The sequence below is a fragment of the Peromyscus maniculatus genome, chromosome 18, assembly GCF_049852395.1.
Source record: "Peromyscus maniculatus bairdii isolate BWxNUB_F1_BW_parent chromosome 18, HU_Pman_BW_mat_3.1, whole genome shotgun sequence".
Lineage (NCBI taxonomy): Eukaryota > Metazoa > Chordata > Mammalia > Rodentia > Cricetidae > Peromyscus > Peromyscus maniculatus.
Window position 1 is genome coordinate 4,574,043 of NC_134869.1, and position 16,832 is coordinate 4,590,874.

Here is a 16,832-nt window from a genome sequence, read left to right on the forward strand (position 1 = left end):
CATGGCTGGTTCCCTCAAAGTGGTCCACTTGGTAAGCAGAATGCACTTGTGAGTACCTAGTATAACTTTGCACACATATTTGTATCTCACATATATGTTGGCATTTGAGATACTGTCTCAGATACGGTCATTATGAAAAATTGTTTTCAGCATGCAAGAAAATGAAACTCTGTTCTTTATCTTTTACCATATGCAAGCTCTGCACCAAATGCATCATAGATGTCAAAATGAGACCTGATACCCTGAAATTGTCAAAGGTCACAGTAGCGATAATACTCCCACTTCCAAGAACAGGTAAGGGATTTCTGAGTAGGACTCTCATCCAATAGTAAATGAGACCAAATTCAACAAATAGGATCTTATGAAATATGAATTTTTATTTCAGCATAAGCAAATATAATTGAAGTGGTGGCCTACAGAATATGAGAAAATCACTGGGCAAATAGAGAGTGTGATAAGGTGGGGTGAGAGAGGTACGTACTCTCTTTTGGTGGAGTATTTCATAGGGTTAAGAAGTATTGGCTGGGGCTGGAGAGATGACTCAGGTGTGAAGAACAGTGACTGCTCTTCTAGAGGACTCAGGTTCAATTCCCAGCACCCACATGGCAGCTCCCAACTGTCTGTAGCTCTAGTTCCAGGGGACCTTTGCACAGACACACACAGGCAAAACACCAATGTACATAAAATAAATAGAATGAGCTGGGCGGTGGTGGTGCACATCTTTAATCTCAGAACCCAGGAGGCAGAGGCAGACAGATGTCTGTGAGTTCAAGGCCAGCCTGAGCACTCGGGAGGCAGAGGCAGAGGCAGGCGGATCTCTGTGAGTTCGAGGCCAGCCTGGTCTCCAAAGTGAGTTCCAGGAAAGGCGCAAAGCTACACACAGAAACACTATCTCGAAAAACCAAAGAAAGAAAGAAGGAAGGAAGGAAGAAAGGAAGGAAGGAAGGAAGGAAGGAAGGAAGGAAGGAAGGAAGGAAGGAAGGAAGGAAGGAAGGAAGGAAGGAAGGAGGGAAGGGAGATAGATAGATAGATAGATAGATAGATAGATAGATAGATAGATAGATAGATAGATAGATAGATGATAGATAGATAGATAGAATAATTGGCTTCCTACTCTGCATCTCTGATTTTTCAGCTTTTACCCCAATATCTGACTCTGGGTGATTACCTGCAGCTTCAAGTGACTATGTTCAAGACTGACTGTGAACATACCTATCTGTCCTGAACCAGACAGCTGGAAGAGGCAGCCTGTTGGTGGAAGACAAAGCCTACTAAGCCTTTGTCTCAGTATAGAAAATAAAAAGGAAGCCAGAAGTTGGCCATTTGTATTACTTATCAGTTACCCTTTATCTGTCTGCTTCCCAGGGAAGACTGTGGAATTCCTATTTCCTCAAATTAATGAGTTTATTGAGATTAATACAGGAGAATAAGTATGGAATTAATTATAAGAACATGAATATCTGTAATGTGAGGCATCACAATGTCTCACATTAAAATGGGTGACTCATGAAGACTAGAATTCTGAATGTGTCTGCATGACTTGTTTGCAGCTGAATGAGACAGAGGGTCTCATTTCTTCAGTTGTCCTTAGTTACCACCTATTTAACCTTCAAATAGAAGGATCTTGTTAATCCTGTAAGTTTCAGCTTTCCCAGAGTATTATGAACCTCCATAGAACTTTCTGAGACTTAAGGAAATAGCCCTACCCAGGGAAGAGCACACTAGTTGGATACTCAATATCAAATGATCAATCCTGACAACATATATTCTAGCTATACAGATTTAGAAGGATAAGTGAGAAGAGAAAATACTGTGATTATAATCTCAAAAATAACAGAAAAGAATATCATATCATAGTAAGGAAAATTGTTATACAACACTTCACCCTTTCCTTAAACTGTTAATTGTTTCCACAAGATCACTTTCTTCCATTGGGCTCTGCAAATGCTGGAGAGCCACAAACCAGTCCTGAAGTCCCTGATGAAGCAACCATTTAATTTTCATCTCTTCTTTAAGCACAGCTCCATCATGCCCAGTGAATTGGCTATAATGTACTGCTTCTCGCATACATATATTTTTCTTTCTTTTTTTCATTAAGAATTTTTTTCATTTTATATAACAAGCACAGATACCCCTCTCTTCCCTCCTCCTGCTTTTCCAGCATTTCCCCCTTCAACCCACCCCGTACTCCCTCCTCCAACAAGGTAAGGCCTCTCATGGGGAGTCAGCAGAGACTGGTCCATTAGTAGAGGCAGGTCCAAGACCCTCCCTCTGCATCAAGGCTGTGCAAGGTGTACCACCATAGGTAGTGAGCTCCAAAAACCAGCCCATGCACCAGGGATGGATCCTGATACTACTGCCAGAGGGCTCCTTAAGCAGATCAAGCTAAACAACTGTCTTGATTATGCAGAGGGCCTAGTCCAGTCCCACAGAGGCTCCATAGCTGTTGGTCTAAAGTTCATGAGTTCCTTCTAGTTTGATTTGGTTGTCTCTGTAGGTTTCCCCATCATGATCTTGATGCCTCTTTGCTCATAGAATCCTCTTCTCTCTCTTTGACTAGACTCCCAGAGTTTGGCCTGGTGTTCGGCTGTGGATCTCTGGATCTGCTTCCATCACTTACTGGATTAATTTCTCTATGATGACAGGGTATTCACCAATCTGATTACTGGACTAAGACAGTTCAGACACTCTCTCCACTATTGCTAGTCATCTAAGCTTAGGTCATCCTGATGGAGTCCTGGGAACTTCCCTAGCACCCAGTTACACCCTATCCCCATGATTTCTCCCTCTATCATGGTATCTCATTGCTCTTTCACTATGTCCCTGTTCCAGATAGACCATCCTGTTCCCTTATTGTCTCATCCCCAACCCCCTACCCTCCATCACCCCCCTCCTCCCCAGTTTCCTCATGGAGATCTCATCTATTTTCCCTCCCGGGGTGATCCATGTGTCCCTCTTAGGGTCCACCTTGTTACCTAGCTTCTCTGGAGCTGTGGGTTGTAGTCTGGTTATCCTTTGCTTTACATCTAGTATCCACTTATGAGTGAGTACATATCATGTTTGTCCTTCTGAGTCTGGGTTACCTCACTCAGGATAACATTTTCTAGTTCTATCCATTTGCCTGAAAATTTCATGATGTCATTGTCTGTTACTGCTGCATATTATTCCATTATGTATATGTACCACATTTTCTCTTCAGTTGAGGGTCTTCAAGGTTGTTTCCAGGTTCTTGCTATTACAATTAATGCTGCTATGAATGTAGTTGAGCATGTATCCTTGAAGTATGACTGAACATTCCTTGGGTGTATGCCCAAGAGTGGTATAGCTGGTTCTTGAGGTAGATTGATTCCAAATTTTATGAGAAACCTCCATACTGATTTCCAAAGTGGCTGTACAAGTTTGCATCCCACCAACAGTCGAAGAGTGTTCCCATTGCTCTGCATTCTCTCCAACATAAGCTTTTATCAGTGTTTTTAACTTAGCCATTCTGACAGGTATAAGATGATATCTCAGGGTCATTTTGATTTGTATTTTCCTGATGACTAAGGATGTTGAACATTTCCTTAACTGTCTTTTGGTCATTTGAGATTCTTCTGTTGAGAATTCTGTTTAGATCTGCACCCCATTTTTAATTTGATTGTTCAGTATTTTGATATCTCATTTCTTGAGTTCTTTACATATTTTTTAGATCATCCCTCTGTCAGATGTGGGGTTGGTGAAGATCTTTTCCCATTCTGTAGGCTCTCATTTTGTCTTATTTACTGTGTCCTTTGCCTTACAGAAGCATCTCAGTTTCGAAAGGTCCCATTTATTAATTGTTGCTCTTTGTGTCTATGCTACTGGTGTTAGATTTAGGAAGTGGTCACCTGTGCCAGTGCATTCTAGACTACTTCTACTTTCTCTTCTATCAGGTTCAATGTAACTGGATTTATGTTGAGGTCTTTGATGCACTTGGACTTGAGTTTTGTGCACGGTGACTGATATGGATCTATTTGCAGCCTTCTGCATGTTGACATCCAGTTATACCAGCACGATTTCTTTTTTCCATTGTGTAGGTTTGGCTTCTTTGTCAAAAATTAGGTGTTCATAGGTATGCAGATTAATGTCAGGATCTTAAATTCAATTGATTGGTCCACATGTCAGTTTTATGCCAATACTAAGTTGTTTTTATTACTGTAGCTCTATAGCAAAACTTGAGGTCAGGGATGGTGTTGTCTCCAGTGGTTGCTTTATTGTACAGGATTGTTTAAGCTATTCTGGGTTATTTGTTTTTCTATATGAAGTTGAGTATTATTCTTTCCAGGTCTGTGAAGAATTGTGTTGGGATTTTGATTGGGAACGCATTGAATCTGTCGAATGCTTTCGGTAAGATTGCCATTTTACTATGTTAATATTACCTGTCCGTGAGAATGGGAGATTTGTCCATTTTGTGATATCCCCTTCATTTTCTTTCTACAGATACTTAAAATTCTTATCATACAGATCTTTTACTTGCTTAGCTAGAGTTACCCCAAGGTGTTTTATATTATTTGTGGCTATTGTAAAGGTGATGTTTTTCTGATTTCTTTTCAGCCCATTTATCACTTGTATATAGGAGAGCTACTGGTTTTTTTTGAGTTAATCTTGTATCCTGCTGCATTACTGAAGGGGTTTATCAGCTGCAGGCATTCCCTGTTAGAGTTTTGGGGGTCACTTATGTAGACTATCATATCATCTGGAAATAGAAAAAGTTTGACTTCTTCCTTTCTAATTTGTATCCCCTTGCTCTCCTTTTGTTGTCTTATTGCTCTAGCTAGGACTTTGAGTACATATTGAATAGATATGGGGAGAGTGGACAGCCTTGCCTTGTTCTTGATTTTAGTGGAATTGCTTAGAGTTTCTCTTCATTTAATTATATGTTGGCTGTTGGCTTGTTGTAAACTGCCTTTATTAGTTTTAGGTATGTTCCTTGTATTCCTGATCTCTCCAAGACCTTTATCATGAAGGGGTATTACTGTTGAGACTTCTTTGTTCCTAAAAATATCAGTTGGAATCAAGATTTGGAATTTTATCAGGCTACAACAGCGTGCAGTATAACACCATTTGTATTATGCTATGTCCATATTCATTGGTTACCCAGATGGGAGCTTGGATCATATGGTGAGTAGCACATCCTGGTGTGCATGTATTGAGGATGGTATGTCTTGTAAATGAAATGTATGTGTTCCACACAGTTGGCACTCAGGATATCAACTTATATCTGTATATGAAGTTTGAGTGGCTAAGATTTTCAACAAACATTCTTCTGTGTGTCTCTTTTGAGGCCTTGATTGACTATAAAATATCAAGGTCTGGGATCAGAGTTCCCTCTAACTACCAAATATGTTAATGATGTCCATTTACTTTCATCTGTAAGGGAGCCATTGGCTCCATTGAGAACATGGTATTTCTGGATCCCTTTTGATTAGAGTGTTGGATGAAGAAGAAAATATTCTGCCCACACATCCTAAAGTTCAGGGCTTCTGAGTTTAATTCTTGCTCAGTAGGCTGCAGGTCTCCACTGACAGCAGTTTATCGTCAGGCATGTTTCTCTTCTTGCATTGCCTGGACTTCTTTCACACAGGTCTTGGTCCTTGGCTACTTGATCAGTGTTTGGTATAGGAAGAGTTCATTGCGGTTGGAGCAGGCTCCATTTAAATTATCTCTTCAAACTGGACTTCCTAGGGTCAACATTAAGTCTGGCCACATATCTCACATTGGGTTGTCAGGAGCTCCCTTGATTTTAGGGTTTGTGGTTTCTCTTCATCAAGGTCTGTGGTTGGCTTGTAACATTTGATTTTGCCTAGTTTGTTCTATGAGCTTTGTATGAGTTCTGAATTCTTCCCAGTCAATATTTGCCTCAGACCTCCTTCATTTGGTGCTTGGTGTTTTCAGAATAAGGATTAGGCCTGGGCATAGATGTTTTCCTGGTTTTCTCTGGGTGTTCTTTCTTTAAGGGGATGGCCCAGTCCCACTTCTCTTCTTTATTAGGCCCCAGATATATTCATAGCGAGGACTGGAATCAAGCCCACTAATTTTCTTGGTTTTGGCCTGGTCTTTTTCAGCCTTAAGGTTATGAAGTGGCCTGCATCTCTTCTTGCTTAGGCCCATACTTCATCAGGGTAAGGATTATAGACAGACAGTTTTTTTTTCTTGGCCTCTTTCATTTAAGAGAATGTCCCTGGTATTTTTCTCTCCTTGTTTTGTTTTTTAAACATCTCAATCTAGTCTTAGTTATTATTTTTTTTAAGATTTATTTATTTATTATTATGTGTACAGTATTCTGTCTGCATGTGTCCCTGCAGGCCAGAAGAGGCCACCAGATCTCATTACAAGTGGTTGTGAGCCACCATGTGGTTGCTGGAAATTGAACTCAGCACCTATGGAAGAGCAGTCAGTATTCTTAACCACTGAGCCATCTCTCCAGCTCCCAATCTTCTCTCCTTGTTTTTTCTCAGGCTTTTGTCAGGGTAAGTGTTAGGCCCCTGTGTTCCCTTTTCTTGCTTTGTCCTGGCCTCTCATGTGAGGGATTGGTCTGGGCCCATGTCCTTTCTTCATTTGGCCCAGTCTTCAGGGTCAGAGTTATGCTGAGGCCAACTTCTCATCTTGGTGAGGGTCCTGGCTTTAGTCCAGGTAAATTTGAGGCATGGATATTCTCCTTTTCTTTCTTCGAGCCAGGTCTTTTTCCTCTGAGTGATAGGGTAGTACTAATTTCCCTTTTGGTTGGGGCCAGCCCCATTCAGGATCCTGGTTAGGCATGGCCATTCTTTTCTTTTCTTTTTGTTGCATTATATTTTGTTACTTTTCCTTCTCCTTTGGCCGTGGCTCTTCCATTTAATGGACTGGCCCAGGGATACCTCTGTTTTTCCTCTGGGTCAAGCTTATTCAGCTTCAGGTTTTGGTGCAGGGCTCTTTTAGGTCAGGGTTTGGCAATTTTATTCTTAGGGTTGGTCTCTGGCTTTTCTGGATAAGGGAAAGCCATTGCTAATTTAGGCTTTATTCCTGGTCTTCATCAGGTTCATCCTTAGGCCTTGGAATACTTTTGTCTTGAAATCTTGGTTTAATGGTTAATCCTCGTCTACTTTCACTTTAGGTACTAAGCATGGGCTTTTTCAGGGACCATGTTAGCCTGGGCTATTTTCAGGGTATGGTGATATCCAGGCAGTTTTTGTGTTAGAATTAAGCCTGCTTACATTGATATTCTGGAACTCTCTAGTACCCGTTTCTCTTTAGGATTGAAGCAGTGGATACATTTGAGTCCAGGTTTGCCTGAAGCTACTTTGTAATTTGTAATTAGCCTTGGATTATGCTCAGCCTTTCTGAAAAAAAATAACATGTGGATATTGGTAGAGGACTGTATCTATAGCCCTTCTCTTATATCTCATGTATATTCTGAGGAACATTGGCACTTTCCAAGGGAAGTTGGCACAGACACCAACACACACAGCACAGACTCCAGATGAAATAAACTACATATTACACAAACAGAAAGGTGAAGTAGGGGGGAGACAGTGGTGCTTGGGAGAGTCCTTGCTGCTGCATTGGTGACTGTGGTCATGGTAAAGAGGCACCCTGAGCTCATGTGGAAAATTGCTGCTTCTCAGTAAAGATAACAAACTAGAGTCCCAACAAGGTCCCTGCTGCATTTCCTTCCTTCTGTGATCTACTCCCATGAAGGCATATCACAGGCAGTTAATATAACAGCAGAGGATGGTCCTCCATTGATTTAGAGGCTTCCTTGTTAGGCACATGAGGGTTGTGCAGATCTTCATGGGGCCTCTTATGCAGTGTGGGCATGGTGTCCCCTACTGTATGTCATTCATGGCATGCACTATGAGGGTGCTCCTTTGGTCCTTGCTATGGAAACACTTCTCAAAATGTCATTTCTTTTCTGCCTTGAAAACCCCTGGAACAATGAACCATGCCTTAGTGATCCCTTTCAAGAAAGCTCCTTGTCGTGTCCACTCAATGATGTTCGATCAGGTCTTCCCACAAAGAATGTCTGCACTGACTTACCAGAAATTGATTCCTGCTCACATTATTATAGTTGTGAATCACAGGCCACTTTAATAGAGTGAGCTGCCAACCTATTAAGGGCACACATGTAACCATGACAATGATTCCTTATGGAGTGTCACAGAGGCCAGGCCTCACTCTGCTCAGGGGAGCACAAAGGTGGTCAAGCTATGCATATGTTTTTGGACTGTTAATTAGGGAAGGTGCCCGAAGGCTACTGCTATCGTCATTGCTTGGGGACAGCTTTCTATCCAATCATCCTCTCCTACTACAGGAGTTCACTGCTGAGAAGAGGAAGGTCAATGGGGATGGGGCAGACTCAGGCCGTATGTACACAGTTCAAATACTGGTCTATCATTTCTGATGCTCATTCTATCATCAAGATTCTCTGATCATGAGGCTGGTATTGTGCCATTTGCAGTACCTGGGGCTTGGGGAACAGAGCTGTTTGAAATTTGCCCTCCAGGCTGTCCCTTCACCAACATTAAACACGACTTGAAATGGGATTGACCAGAAAGCAGAAAGCCATGAGGCTGTCCCTACCTCCTCTCCTTATGGTAGTTGATGACTTCTGAGGCTGTCACTCACTGGGTAGCAGTGTAACAGCAGTTCATCCTGTCCCATTTTGGAAAGTGGAGTCCTGGGACAGGTGCTGACTCTGCCTCAGCTGTTGTCACCCTTTCTAACAAATGCTAGTGGAGATTAGTAGTAGAAAACAATGGACATATCTCACTTTGAGAAAACCCCTTCCCAATCTCCCATTGTCCTTTGCCTTCATGCCTCTCTCCTTCCCTGACAGTTTATCTCTCAAGGCTGGTCTCAGATTTTCTGCAATACTTCTAACTCAGTCTCCTTAATGTTGGGTTTCCCTTTTATTTATTCATTTATTTATTTATTTATTTATTTATTTATTTATTTATTTATTTATTACCATGGATGCTTTTTTCTTGCCCTAATATGACATTTAAGGGTAGTGGGAAGGAAACATCTTAGAGATCTGAAGAATTAGTCAAAGCATCACAGTGTTCCATTCCTCTATCTTATGAGGATGGAAACCTACACTTAAGAATTGTGGCATGCAAAAAGAAAGAAAACAAAATTGAATTAACATGTTTTTCTACTGGTCCTCAACCAATAAAATCTCAGTTATAAAAGAAAATCTCTTCCTGTTATCTCTAGATGCAGTTATGTAAGCATTATGCTATCCTCAAAGCCAAAAAGGATTTAGGGAGGGTGGCCTCAATAAAACCAGCTATCTAATCACAGAGCTTGAAATGCTTTTCCTGTCTGGAGCAGGTGAATCCGGAAGAAGAGAACTTACACGGTTGCCCAGCAGAGATGCCTCTTTGCTGTCTCAGCCTGGATGCCTGTGGTAACAGTTACAGTAGGAATGCCCCACCTGGAAGTCTTCCAGTCGACATCATTGTATCCTGGGAACCCACAATTTCCTGGTCTTCACCAAGTTCTGGATAGCCAGTAAGTGTTTTTAGTTTTACTTGATGGTGATGATTTACTATAATCTGAAAGTGCAGTAGAAGAGGAAAGAGAATCAGAAAACTTACATATGCTTGGTGTCAAATGTTATCTGAAGGGCTTAACATGTGACATAGATTGTAGATATCCATCTAAGAAAGATCCTGAAACATGTACACATTGTTAGCAACATCTTAGACAACATCAGTATTCTAGAAGCATGGAAATTCCATGCACAGAATGCAGCATGATCAAGCATGCCCCACCTAAAAGTAATAGTGCCACTAGCCCATCATAAAGGATCAGGGCACCATCAGTGTTGTGCCACAATACACACATGATTTTTCACACACTAGACTCAGATATATGTGCCCACATTCATACATTTAGAAACATGTATTTGTCTACAACTTTGCATGCACACCCACATGCACCCACACACACCCATATGCAGACACATAGAAATATTCATTAAATTAATTAGATGTACAATAATTTGGCATGACAAAAATAAAAAGAAACAAACAATCCTTGTGGTATTGGTACACATGTGTATGGTATGCATGTTGGATACAGAACTATGGGTATAGTTATGTGCATATTTTTATAAGTATCTATATGGTATACATAATATGTACAACCATATCTAATTGCATATACATGTGCATATAAATATAAAGATAAACTGAAATCTCAACTCCCAGACACCAGCCAAGGAGGCAGCAGAACTTTCTGAGTGGCCACCTTGCTGTGTTAGCTCTTTTCTACCTTCAACTCTGAGTACCTGTTATGTTTGTTTGAAAGGCATAACTTTTTAATTCACAACAGAGACACTGTTTTGCCTTACCAGAAAATATGTAAAATGTAACTTTCAAAAAAAAGAAACATGAGAAATAATCTTTGCTTTCAGTATCTAGAAATGAATATCAAAACATCCATCAACGCTTTTTTCTATAACTGTATATCATTTCAATACTTATTTTTTAAATTTTAAATTTTTTCTCCCCTGAATAATGCAGTCTTCAATATATATATAAATCCTGAGGTATCATTCTCCATGATGATAGTGGCCACCACTGTCTCTATATAAAACATCTTTTAGTTACCTAGAAGTTGAGTTGTTAATTCCTGCATGGACTAGTTTATGTTTCTGTGTAGACTTAGGAAACATTTATTACACTAGGCTTTGAAGACACAGAGGTAACTAGGGTGAGTAGCATGGGAAGGAGATGGCTTGGGTGAGCTGACTGCATGTGTTGGGAAAGTTCTAGTTCAATGGGTGAAAGGTCATGTCTGAAGTAATAGGAGGCAAAAAGGCAGAGCACAAGAGAAAGGTATTTCTGATTGCATGCTGCTACTCAGTGTAGAACAACAGATCAGCTCTTACCCACTGCCTGACACATGGCTGTCCCAGATTTCTACGTAGCATGGGGAAATGATTGTCCTTGGCTTGCTCTACGGTGGTGTCTATAAAGATGATACAGGTCTAAAAGCATTTGTAACAAATACACCTAAATGTACAAACCCTTACAAGGTATTTTGCATCAGAGCTGGTTTATACCAAAGTCCATGCTCAAAGGGTCGTCCAGAAGTAGAATTCTTTCCTGAGTCCATTGTTTTCTGTGATTATGTTGGATACCTACTGTCTTAGTTAGGGTTTCATTGCTGTGAAGGGACACCATGACCATAGCAACAATTACAAAGGAAAACATTTAATCAGGTGGCTTACAGTTTCAGAGGTTTAGTTCATTATGATCATGGCAGAACAAGGAGGCATGCAGGCAGACATGGTGCTGGAGAAGGAGAAAAATGTGGAGATGAAGCTACATCTTGATCCACAGGCAGCAAATGTGCTCTGAGACACTAGACATGGCATGAGCATAAGAGATCTCAACCCTCCCGCACTGTAACATAATCCTCCAACAAGGCCACACTCCCTCCAACAAAGCCACACCCCCTAATAGTGCCAATCCCTATGAGATTATGGGGGCTTCTTACTTTCAAATTAACAAACCTCCAAGATATACTGAGAAGGCATAATAAAACACATTATGGTGGGGCTAATAGAAGATGTTTTTGAGAGGAGAGTACTTCTTTTAAAAAGAGGAGAGTCTTATCATTTGTTTCTACCCATCTTAGTTCCTTGTTAGGGACTCCACAACAAAACAGAGATTACCAAAAGAAAAGCATATTCACTTACCTAGTGCAAACTTTCACAGCACAAGTCTTCCTAAGGTAGAAAAAAAAAACCAAAAATTGCTTAGACATGTGATAATTTCTTCAAGATTGCTTTCATCCAGAATGTTCATTACATAGAATATCCTGTGCTTAAGAAGTAATCTTTAAATGTGCATATTTTCACATAATATTAAGTAAATATTCTAATTTACAATTGAAAGAGTCAGGTACTTTAAATGTACATTAATAGCAACATTTTGACTTCACTTAATCATTATCAAATTAATTAAATATAAAAGCACATAGTACTGATGCCCAGCCATTGAGTAAGCAAAGCACTGTCTTTGAACAGGTCTCATTCTCTGGTCTATGCCACCTCTAGTCAGGCTTCCAAGTGTGAAAGACAAGAGCAAATCCTTTGACACCAACATCTCACTTGTGCCTAAAGTCTCAACAGGAAGAGCAAGCAAACAGAATTAATCCATCCCCAAGAGTCCCCATGCCTCATTCAAATGGCAGTCACCACAAGCTTCACAAACTCCTGCCAAAAACTGTCCCAAGTGACACCCAGCAGCCCCAGAACACTCCTTAGTTTAGTGTGGGGTAACATCCCAGGCACAGGTCAGAATGACCCATGGAGAACATGGAGATGGTGAAAGGGCATCAGTCCTGCTGTGGAGATCATCTCAAGAGGAATTACTGACCCTGCAGGCAGCTAGAGACATGAACAAGGCTACCAAAGAAAGGGAGTCTTCCAAACACTCATCTGGTCTCATATTAGGCTTCCGTCCCCAAATTCTCCAATGTGTAGGGACAGAGGTGCCCATGGCCCCAGAATTATCGGCCCTTACTGTAGATTTTTTTATGGTTCTGATCCTTGGAGTGGCAAACAGCCTTCATGTTCACCAGAGTTCCTTCCATACCACAGAATGATGCCTTTATGTATCTCCCATGTTTCCCAATACCCGTACCCTTCTCACCTTGGAGGCCTTTCCTGATACTCAACTCCTGGTGAGCCCAGTCATTTCACCCATGTGGCATGACATTGAGCCGTGGACTCAGGGCCACAATGTGCACAATGTCTCAGGGCCAGCACTGTGCCTCTTAGAGCATGTAGTAGACCAGAGAGTTTATTCTAGAGTTGATGGAAAGTGGAATGTAATGAAACGTGTGTCAAAATGAAAGCAATAGGAGTCAATCAGATGAATGGCAAATAGTGAGGGCTTTTGGGTCATGTCCTCTCTGTGTGCCTTCATCAGTCTTCAGATGTGATGCTGCACCTTTCCTCCATGGAGAGACATGTGGTGCTTCTGACCAGCTTCAGGAAATTGTCAGGAAGACCTTTCTAGGTTGTATGAGCAGTTTCAGGGGAAGATATGAGTCCTTCCTCACATTCATTCATCCACTCAAAGAACTTCCTATGCCAAGCCCCATGTTTTGATATAGCATATTCTGAATGCCAACAAGTATGAAATAAAGAAAAAGTCTGGGTATAATTAATGACTGTGCTCATATTTGATACTGAAGTGTAACATATATATAAATTTAAAGATGCATCTCAGTATATCACATTCTGTGCATGTCATTTTGCATCAACTTTTCAGTGATTCTTGTTTTAAATGTATCTAGAGATTGAAATGTACAAGGTACTCCATTTAAGTGGAATGTTTTTCACTAAGTCTTTGAGACATTAGTATTCTAAAACATGCAGCAACCACAAAGGCTATTTAAGTTCTGAAGTATCTTAGAAATTTTGATCCTTGTAAGAATGTTATATTGGGAGAAATATGTGATGATTGCTGTAACTGGTTAAATGCTGAAACCTGAACTGTCCACAGGAGCCTGCACAGCACTAATGACTAATAGCCTTAGACCTGAGAAGTGCATGGGGCACATAGGGCAGACTCTCAAAGGCAAAATGCCAGGAATGATCATGGCATTTCAATGACTCACCCTGGAACCTTCCTTGGTGATTTTTCACTGGTTATTTCCAGTGAACTCCCTTACCTGCATGGCAGAGTAATGTCACTTTTGCCTTTTCCCATGAATTACTCTGAATCAGCAGTTTCTTCAAGCTAGACACACAGCAACTCTCTTCCCATCAAGAATTCTTACCCGTAGCATGAGCTTTTATTAAGAGTATCATTCATTTGAAACAAAATTCTGCACAAATTTTCCCAATGCCCATTAATATTAAAATATTCTCTAAGTTTCAGAACCACAAAAAAATCCTCTAAGGCAGAAAGCCACAAGTTGATCATGAAAAGTACCAGGGAAGGGCCACTGAGATGCCTAGTTGGGTGGAAGGAAAGAGCTTACTCCTCCTAATTTGTTCATTGACCTCCATATGAACAGAATGTCAAAATGGCATGGTGTGTGTTGTGTGTTCATTCTCTCTCTATCATATGTATGTATATAAGTGTTTCCCTTATTGTAAATAAGTAAATAGATACATGTTATTTTAAATTCTGATCAGATTTCCATACACTATTCATATGAAATAATTTTTAAAATAATGAAAAAAATCAATGCAGCTCACAACTGTTTGTAACTCCAGTTCCAGAGGATTTGACACCCTCACACAGACATACATGAAACCAAAACACCAGTGCATTTAAATTAGTGAATAAAAAAATAAATTTTTGTAGGAGCTAGTGGGGTCAGGAGCCCCACAAGCATGCCACAGAACTAAATAACATAGGTTCATAGTGACTCAGAGCCTGAACCACCAACCAGGGAGCATCATGGGACTGACCTAGGCACTCTGCAGATATTTTTCAGTTGTATAACTTGGTCTTCTTGTGAGACTCCTAACAGTGGGAGCAGGGCTTGTCTCTATTGACTGCTTTTGGGACCCATCCTCCTTCTGAATTGCTATATCCAGCCTTAATAGAAGAAGTCATGCCTAGTCCTACCACAACTTGATATGACATGGCAGGCAGATATCCATAGGAGGCCTGCACATTTCTGAAGAGAAGAAAGAGAAGGAGGAATGGATGTGGATCAGGAAGAGTGGAGGTGGGTGGAGGGTTGAGAAGAGAGGATGGAGGTGAAATTTTGGTTAGGATGTAAAAACAAAAATAAATAAATAAAATCATTCATTCTAAAAGAAGGGAGAATATTGATGTTTATCATATTTAAATTTGGGATACTAAAAAATGTCCCTCAAGTGACATTACCACTTATTCTAACTTTTTATTGTGTTTGTAGTTGTACAGGGATAGTTAAATAATGCTAGGCATAATTTTGAGCTGGTCTAATACGTAATGTGTTTGCTTTGTACTTGGAATAATTATATTATGTTTAGGCATTATTAGGACCTGGTTATTGTTTTATATTTAGAAATTAATCATGATATAATTGTGTGCCAAATTGACATGGAGTGAAGTTGTGATAGCTATTTTTAGTTGTCAATTTTATTACATCTGGATTAACTAAGACCTCAATATGGAGGGGCACACCTGTGAGTATATTTGCTTAATTTGAAGACAGAAGATCCACACAGAATCCTGCTCTTTGAGGTTGGAAGACATTAATCTGGATGTTAATGAGGAAAGTAACAACTTTAACTCAGATGTTTTGAGCCAAAACCTCATCTGTAACCTTAGCCAGGCCTTGTGCTGGAAGCCCATAATCAGAAATGGAGGAAGGGAGCTTTTGCTCTTTAGCTGCTTGATCTCACCTTGCTAGCAAGTCCATTCCTTCACTGGCATTGGAGCCAACTTCTTTGGGATTCCAGACTATACTACTGATGGGCTGAGATATCAAGCATTGTGGACTGAGCAACTACTGGATTCTTGGACTTTGCCATCATAGCCAGCCAAGGTTCAATTAGCTGGACCACAGCCTCTAAGTCATTCTAAAAATAGGCTTTTGTATATATAGAAATGCATTCTATAAGTTGTTACCCCATAGAACCCTGACCAATACACCAGACAGGGATAAAACTTTTAGAGTAGTTTGGTCCTCACAGCAGCATTATGTCAGTTATGAATTGTACAGAATCACTGGGCAAGAAAGTAAAATAACACAAGTCTGAAATTTCTCCAATGGAACACACACTAATCTAATTAAATGAGTAATTATATGAGATAGAGAGATTCGAGCTTAAGTGAGGAATGAAAAACCAGATGTCTTAGCTTATGTGGGCCAAGACATGGCAACACACACACACACACACACACACACACACACACACACACACACACACACACACACCTGCACACATTAAGATCAGTAGACAGTAGGTACTTTTTGCTCTTGATTATGATAGTTCTAGCTTGGAGGCATACGGAATTACTTCCTTTACACATTAAATCTGTCCCTCACTCTAGTCTCAGAAGTCAGATCTATCCCAGAGTAGCTTCACAAGAGTAAATCAGTCATCTTGAAGAATTTTCTCGATATAATCGTGATCTGCTGTAGTAAAAGAGCAGCTTCAACCACTTCTCTCCTTTTTTAGTTTTGCCCAGAATCACTCTGCACCAGAGACATGTGGCCCTGACGCAAACTCTATCCACTCCCTCTATTCATGAGGTTCCCTCCCATCATTGCTTTTCTGGACCATCAAGAGGGATTCCTCATCCTACCTCCGCCCCCAGGAGGGTCTTCTCAATTCTGCATTTCATCAGACAGGCTTAATAGGTGTTGTCAACCTAGAAGAGATCTACCAAATCTGTTCCATTCTTACAGTCAGTGAGACTTGGGCAGGATCCTGAACCTATGAGAGCCCTGAATGGATGTGTGGCAGTCTAAGACAATTAGTATGCCTGTCCCTACAGTTTTCAGTAAACTTCAGTCTTTGGTTGGGAGTGATCCAATCCACATAATAAAGCACACATGGCTGGGAGGACAAGAGTCAATGCAGGGACTGGGGAGATGGCTCATCCATTAAGAGCATTTATTGCTGTCTCAGAAGACCCACAGGACAGCTAAAAAACCTCTTTAACTTAAATTCCACGTGGACTCTGCCCTCACCTGGCCTCTGTGGGAATTGCATGTATGTGGTAGTAAAACACCCCTAAGTATAAAGAAAACACCACAAAATATCCCAACATGTCTTGCAGGAAATTATCTCTACTGATCTGTTATCAGTCATGATATATTTCAAGAAAACCAGAGGCATATTCCTTTTCATTTCCTGATTT

General features: G+C 40.6%; 1 protein-coding gene across 27 annotated transcripts in view; it reads left to right on the plus strand.

Annotated features, from left to right (window-relative positions):
• The window catches only part of LOC143269220 (uncharacterized), a 304,878-nt gene that overhangs the window by 179,077 nt on the left and 108,969 nt on the right, over window positions 1–16,832 (plus strand). For 14 of the 27 annotated variants that reach the window (XR_013045633.1, XR_013045634.1, XR_013045635.1 and 11 more), the window contains 2 exons: window positions 198–294; window positions 9,328–9,510. The gene's annotated coding sequence lies outside the window, so the exon portion shown is untranslated. Of the gene's footprint in view, window positions 1–197; window positions 295–4,303; window positions 4,366–9,327; window positions 9,511–16,832 lie in introns of all 27 variants that reach the window. The other 13 variants (XR_013045631.1, XR_013045652.1, XR_013045649.1 and 10 more) reach the window with 2 other exon arrangements.